Below are 7,067 nucleotides of genomic sequence, written 5' to 3'. Positions count from 1 at the left end.
GCCGGTCACTCCTGGGCGCGTGGAGAGGGGAGGGGCGAGAGCAAGCCCCGCCCCGTGACGTCTGGCTAAACTCCCGCGAGATTCCGCCAGGGGCGGGGCGTAGGAGCGGGTTGTTCAATTTCAGTTCGAGCCTTTAAGGCCGGGCGGTGCGCCAGCTCTGGAAATGTACAAGTGCTGCCGAGGGCCTTGAGGTAGCGCTCTGGGGCTGGTGCCGACTGCAGAGAACGGGGCAGGAGATGCTGCTCATGCGCCGGAACGTGCAAGTGCTGCCCTTTTGCGTTTGTTTTTGTCCAGAGAGCCGGTTTTTAAAAATTTACCAGCCGGAAGGAGGGAAGGAAAGAAGGAAGGAGAGAAGGAAGGAAGGAAGGAGGGAGGGATGAAGGAAGGAAGGAAAGGAGGGAGGGAGGAAGGAAGGAAGGAAGGAAGGAAGGAAAGAAGGAAGGAGAGAAGGAAGGAAGGAAGGAGGGAGGGATGAAGGAAGGAAGGAAAGGAGGGAGGGAGGAAGGAAGGAAGGAAGGAAGGAAAGAAGGAAGGAGAGAAGGAAGGAAGGAAAGGAGGGAGGGATGAAGGAAGGAAGGAAAGGAGGGAGGGAGGAAGGAAGGAAGGAAGGAAGGAAGGAGAGAAGGAAGGAAGGAAAGGAGGGAGGAAGGAAGGAAGGAAAGAAGGAAAGGAGGGAGGAAGGAAGGAAGGAAAGGAGGGAGGGAGGAAGGAAGGAAGGAGAGAAGGAAGGAAGGAAAGGAGGGAGGGAGGAAGGAAGGAAGGAAGGAAAGGAGGGAGGAAGGAAGGAAGGAAGGAAGGAAGGAGAGAAGGAAGGAAGGAAAGGAGGGAGGAAGGAAGGAAGGAAGGAAAGAAGGAAAGGAGGGAGGAAGGAAGGAAGGAAGGAAAGGAGGGAGGGATGAAGGAAGGAAGGAGAGAAGGAAGGAAGGAAAGGAGGGAGGAAGGAAGGAAGGAAGGAAGGAAGGAAGGAAGGAAGGAAAGAAGGAAGGGAGGAAGGAAGGAAGGAAGGAAGGAAGGAGAGAAGGAAGGAAGGAAAGGAGGGAGGAAGGAGAGAAGGAAGGAAGGAAAGGAGGGAGGAAGGAAGGAAGGAAGGAAAGGAGGGAGGGATGAAGGAAGGAAGGAGAGAAGGAAGGAAGGAAAGGAGGGAGGGAGGAAGGAAGGAAGGAAAGGAGGGAGGGAGGAAGGAGCGAAGGAAGGAGCTGGGGATGCAGTCACACCCTGCTCCCACGGAAGGTTTGACTTGAAGTCAGATGGAACAATCCCATGATCCCTAGGGTATAGTTTGATGTCACTTCCACTAATAAAATCACGTCCATTTCTGCTATTGAACCATTTGATAATGACAGGACTTTGGAGACGACAGCTCTCTCTTCTGGGTCTGCAGTCTCTGTGGCTGCAACCCTCCAAAAACACTGGCCAGGTTACATTACCTGGCTGAATTCCTAAGATGAAAGGAGAGGCTGGGCTACACGCATGGCTAGTACCCTAGGCTCTCTGGTCAAGGGCTGATTACATCTGGATCCGAGGAAACATGGTGGTCAAGGTGGTGGTTTGACTTGCTTGGCCCATGCTGCCTCCCCATCTTGGTGGGCAAGCACCCTGGCTGCTTCGGTTCATTTGTAAGCCCCAGGAGGGCAGAGGCACAGCTGTTTTTAAACGTGCATCTCCCAAGGTCCCTCCTTGGTGCAGATTAAAGAACCCTGGCTCTGGAGTGAGAAGACTTGGGTTTAATTCCCCACTTCTGTCACTTCCTATGTGACCTAGAATCCCTTGAGCCTCAATTTTCTTACCTGCAAAATGAAACTGCCTGCTTATTAAGTCGTGTCCACCCCGTAGATCACACTGTCCATGGGGTCTTCTTGAGAAAGTTGCTGGAGTGGTTTCCCATTTCCTTCTCCAGCACATTAAGGCAAACAAAAACAAAGGTCAAGTGACTTGCCCAAGGTTACAGAGTAAGTGTCTGAGGTCAAATTTGAACTCAGTTTTTCCTGACTTCAGGCCCACTCCTCCATTCACTAAATCACCAAGCTGCCTCCTTTGGCTTATATGCTATTAAAGTCATATCATAGGAAAAATAGGAAGAACCTAATATGCAAGGCAATTAAGGGGTGTAGTGAATAGTGCTTGATTTGGAGTCTAGAAGACCTGAGTTTGAATCTTGCCTCAGGAATTTATACTTGAGAGTTTGGGCAAGTTGCTTCCTTTAGATTTTGAAGTCTGAGACTTTTCACTTTTCGTTGAATCCCCAGGGCTTAGCACAGTGTTTGGCTAATAGAAGCAGTCTTAGCCCCTCCTCCCTTAGCATTAGTTTCCTCTCTTCCTTAATCATTTTTGTTCTTTCCCTCCTGAAAATAATTCTCCTTGATAGAAGAAACAGAAGCAAAATAAAAGTTCAAAAATTCTGTCTTTTCTCCAATCGTTTCCATTATGCCATTCATCCCAAGCAATAGACCTATCCCTTTTTAAATCTTCCTTGATCCCAACATTCGTTAAAAAAAAAGCCTTTATTGTTGATCTCAGCATCCACCACCAAGTTCAGCTCATTTAGAATTACTGACATTATTCTTACATGATTATGCCATGTTTTTGTGGTAATCCTCTATTACATGTCCTTGCTTCAATTTTATGGATGTCTGTAAAATCTAAGTTGGTTGTTGAGTTCCCTGTCCATCATCCATATCAACAAACATTTAAAGTCAGCATGTATTTATTTATTAAGCACTTGCAATGCGTCAGGCACTATACTAAGTATCACAGGGATTCAGAGAAAGTGGGGGGAAAAACAGTTGTTCCTCTCTAGGAACTCACATCGAGTCCAACGGAGAAGACAACATGCAAACTATGTACTGATAGTCTGGGGATGATCTCAAAGTGAAAGTATTAAGAGTAAGGATGGTGGGGAAAGATTTCTTGCAGAAGGTGGACCTTTAGCTGATACCTGAAGGTGTCTAGGAGACAGAGATGAGGAGGGAGAAAGTTCTAGCCTTAAGGGACAACCAGTGAAAATTCCATCAACTAGGAAAGGAAATATCCTGTGCCAGGAGGAACAGGAAGGAGGTCAGTAACGTTATATCAGAGTCCATTGTTAGGGACCTCCAATATTAGCAGGCCTAATGTGGACCAAGATACAACAACAAAAAGACTGAGAAAGATTGGTCAGAGAGGAGAAGCAGGAGAGAGTAGTGCCACCAAAACCTATAGAGATAAGGCCACATCAGTCTCTTTAGACAATTCTCCCTTTTCCTCCTCATTAGGATTGTTTCTTTTTTTTTGTCTTAAGAATTTCTTTTTTTCTTTTTTTTTTTTTTTGGAGGCAGGTAGGGTTATTCGCCCAGGGTCACATAACCGGTAAGTACCTAAGGCTAGATTTGAACTTAGGTCTTTGACTTCAAGACTGGTACTCTATCCACTGCACCACCTAGCTGCCCTGAGGAATTTCATTCTTAACAGCTTCCCATCCCACCATGCCTACTATTTTAGAACATTCTTACCTGTTTTTTCTCATTCTGTGCCCCCCCAAAATCCAAAGTGTGTGACAGACCATTTTCCTCTTTCTTCTGCTCTATTTCAAATTCTAAGACAGAGTTGTCAGTTCACACTAAGGTTCCTATCACAGCTACTCAAGTAGTCAGTTTCTTCTTGAATCTGCTCCAGATGAATAATTCCTTCCTTTACTACATCTGTTTTTTGGAATAAGGAGAAATTATCATTAAAGCAGTTTGAGAATGTAGCAGCTATTATGATTTTGAACAAATGTAATCTTCAGATGCCCTAATGGTTGGAGTCACTACTCAGTCATGTCTCCGTGAAGAGATTCAAGATCTAGAGACTTACCTAAAACTTCTTCCGGTGGAGAAGGGAGAGGGAGAGAGGAAAGGGAAGGGGAGTGGGAAGGAAGATGAGGGAGAGGAGGGAGAAGAAGGAGTGAGAGGGGAGGGAGGAGAAAAGAATAGAGAGAAGCGATGCAGGAAGTAAAGGATACAGTTTCACAAACTTTAAGTTTAGGTAAGTCTCTAAACTACTTATCGAGTGATGCCTCCTTCTGCCCACACATTCTGTACATACTCCCATGACAATGTCATGTCTTTTTCTCCCTCCATCATGTGTCATCCTCTGTTTGCCATGCTTCTACCTTCTGGTTCCTGGATTGATTCTCATTAATTTATCTTCATATATACTGTTCATCTGCTTCCCCTTTTCTCTGCTTCCTTTACTCTCAGGCCCTTGTCCTTTCTCTTCTTTACTTCCTTAAAAAGTGAGGAAAAGACAGGTGCATGCCAAAGATCTGTCTCCACAGGCACCTCCAACTCAAGATGCTCCCACTTATCATCTTCCCTGTAAAACTTGCAGATCCTCTGGCATCTTCCTATTTCTCTTTTTGTAATTACAACATGACCTTCCCAGTCAACCAGACTAAGGGTTTTTCTCACACAACTGATTAGCTGCAGAGTCCTACAGACTCTGCCTCTGTTGTACACTTTATATCTGTTTTCTCCCCTCCATTCACATTACCATCGACTTATGTGAAGACCTCATTACCTCTCACCTGGAATATTGAGCTATTTGCCTAACCCGGCACCTCTGTCACTTGGTTCTCTCTTCTACACTTCCATCTTCACAGAGTCTCCAGATTAATCTTCCTTACACAGAGAGCAGGTCATATTAAGCCCCAGATTAAAAACATTCAGTAGCTCCCTGTCACCTTTGGGATAAAATGCAAACCATTATCCTGACATTTAGAAGCAGCTACATTGGGCAGCAGATAGATGGCTGCACCTGGAGTCAGGAAGACCCCAAATCAAATGTAGCCTCAGACACTCCCTAGCTATATGACCCTGGGCAAGTCACTTCACCTCTATCTGCCTCAGTTTCCTCAACTGTAAAAAGGGGATAATAATAGCAACTACCTCCCAGGATGTTGTGAGGATCAAATGAGATATTCGTAAAGTCCTTAGCACAGTTCCTGGCACATAGTAGGTATTTAATAAATATTCTTTTCCCTTCCTAAAGCCTTGCACAATCTGGTTCCATCCTACTTTTCCCAGTCTTATTGTATACTGCCCTCTTCTGTGCCTTCAATTCTATTCAATAGACATTTATCAAGCACCTGTCACATACAATTCAGCTATCCTTATTCTAGTCAAACTGGACTAGGAGCAGATCCTCAGTTTGATACTAAACTCTGCTGCTTCTGCGCCTCATTCACCTGAAAGGCTTTTCTTCCTTTGTAATTCTGCAGCCTGGCTACTTGGGACAGCTAGGTGGTGCAGTGGATAGAGTGTCCACCTTGGAGTCAGGAATACCTGAGTTCAAATTTGACTTCAGCCACTTACTAGCTGTGTGACCCTGGGCAAGTCACTTCACCCTGTTTGCCTCAGTTTCCTCAGCTGTAAAATGAGCTGAAGAAGGAAATGGCAAATCACTCCAGTATCTTTGCTAAGAAAACTCCAAAGGGGGTCAAGAAGAGTTGGACATGACTGACTGAATAACAAAAGTCTAAATTAGTAGTATGAAAATTCTCCCTATATTAATTTGCTTAATTAGTGTCATAGCAATTAAACAACTAAAGGATTACTGAATAGACCTAGAAGATAATAATAAAATTTATCTAGAGGAAGAAAAGGTCAAGCATGTCAATATAGTGAAGAAATAGTGAAGAAAGGTGAGAAGGGGACCCAGCAGGACCAGATCTCAAAACTATACTATGAAGCAGTAATCATGAAAAATATTTGATACTAGCTAAAAACTGTTAGATACACAACATGCAGAAGTAAACAAACGCACTGTGGCCTAATGTTCAAGAACTGGAGCTCTCCGTAACTGGGGCTAAGGACACACTATTGGGAAACAAAGAGCTGCTCTGAAAACTAGAAAGCAGTGGTAGAAATTATGCATAAACAAACACCTGAAATCATGTATCAAAATAAGCTCCAAATGGACACGACTTGCATGTAAAAAAGTCACATAACATCCTAAAAAATTAGAGAAGTCAAGAAGAAATTACATTTCAGAACTATGGATAAAGGAAGACTTCGTGACCAAATAAGGGACAGAGAGAATTCCAGAAGATAAAACAGACAATTTTGATGATAAAAAGTTAAAGATTTTTGCCCAAACAAAACTAATGCAGTTGAAACTAGAAGGGAAAGAGTTAGCAGGGAATAATAATCATTATAGCAAGTTTCTCCAATAAAGGCTTCATAACTGAGATATGTAAGGAACTAATTCAAAGTTATAGGGCACAAGTCACTCCCCAGTTGGAAAAGAATGTGAACAGGTAGTTTTCAAGGGAAGAAATTCAAGTTATCACATTAAAAAATACTTCAAATCACTAATAATTAAAGAGATGAAAATTAAATCAACTCTGAGATTCCACCTCAAGATCTTCCTGACTCTTCAGCACTCTGTCTACTGCACCACAAAGAAACTTCTGCTTCTCCCTGACAGAGAAATAATGTACTCAAGATGCAGAATGAGAAATATTTTTGCACATGGCCAATGTGGGAACTCATTTTGCTTAACCACGTCTGTCTGTTACATGAGTTTTTGCTTTTCTTTTTTTTCAGTTGGGGGAGAGGGCTGAATAGGAGAAAGGAGAGAGCAGTAGGGTTTTCAAACAAGATGAGAAGAGAACAGAAGCAATGCCAGTCAATCAAGCAACATTTCTTAAGTGTCTACTACCTGCCAGGCACTGTGCTAATTGATGAGGATACAAAAAAAAAAAAAAAAAGGCAAAAACCAATCCCTGCCCTTCTGGAGCTTACAATCTAGGGGAAAGCATAGAAGCTCAAAAGTTACATGTTGAATTCCTTGTACATTTAAAAAAAAAAAAACAAGCCCTTAAGTAACAGAGATTTGAAGTTTCATATACAATATGCTAATTCTGTTTTACAGTGTATATGGAATTGCTAATTAAATTTGGCTATTGTAAAGATCAGAATTTTTAAAAAGACAAGAAAAGGCAATGGGAAAACTGTAAGTTTTATCTTTAATCTGTGAGGAAACAAAGAGTTTCAACTACCAACTATAAAGAGATTGAGTTTTATCTGCTATTTATAAAGAGGAGTTTT

This window comes from Notamacropus eugenii, chromosome 2, assembly GCF_028372415.1.
Source record: "Notamacropus eugenii isolate mMacEug1 chromosome 2, mMacEug1.pri_v2, whole genome shotgun sequence".
NCBI classification, from domain to species: Eukaryota; Metazoa; Chordata; class Mammalia; order Diprotodontia; family Macropodidae; genus Notamacropus; species Notamacropus eugenii.
This window is presented reverse-complemented; position numbering follows the sequence as displayed.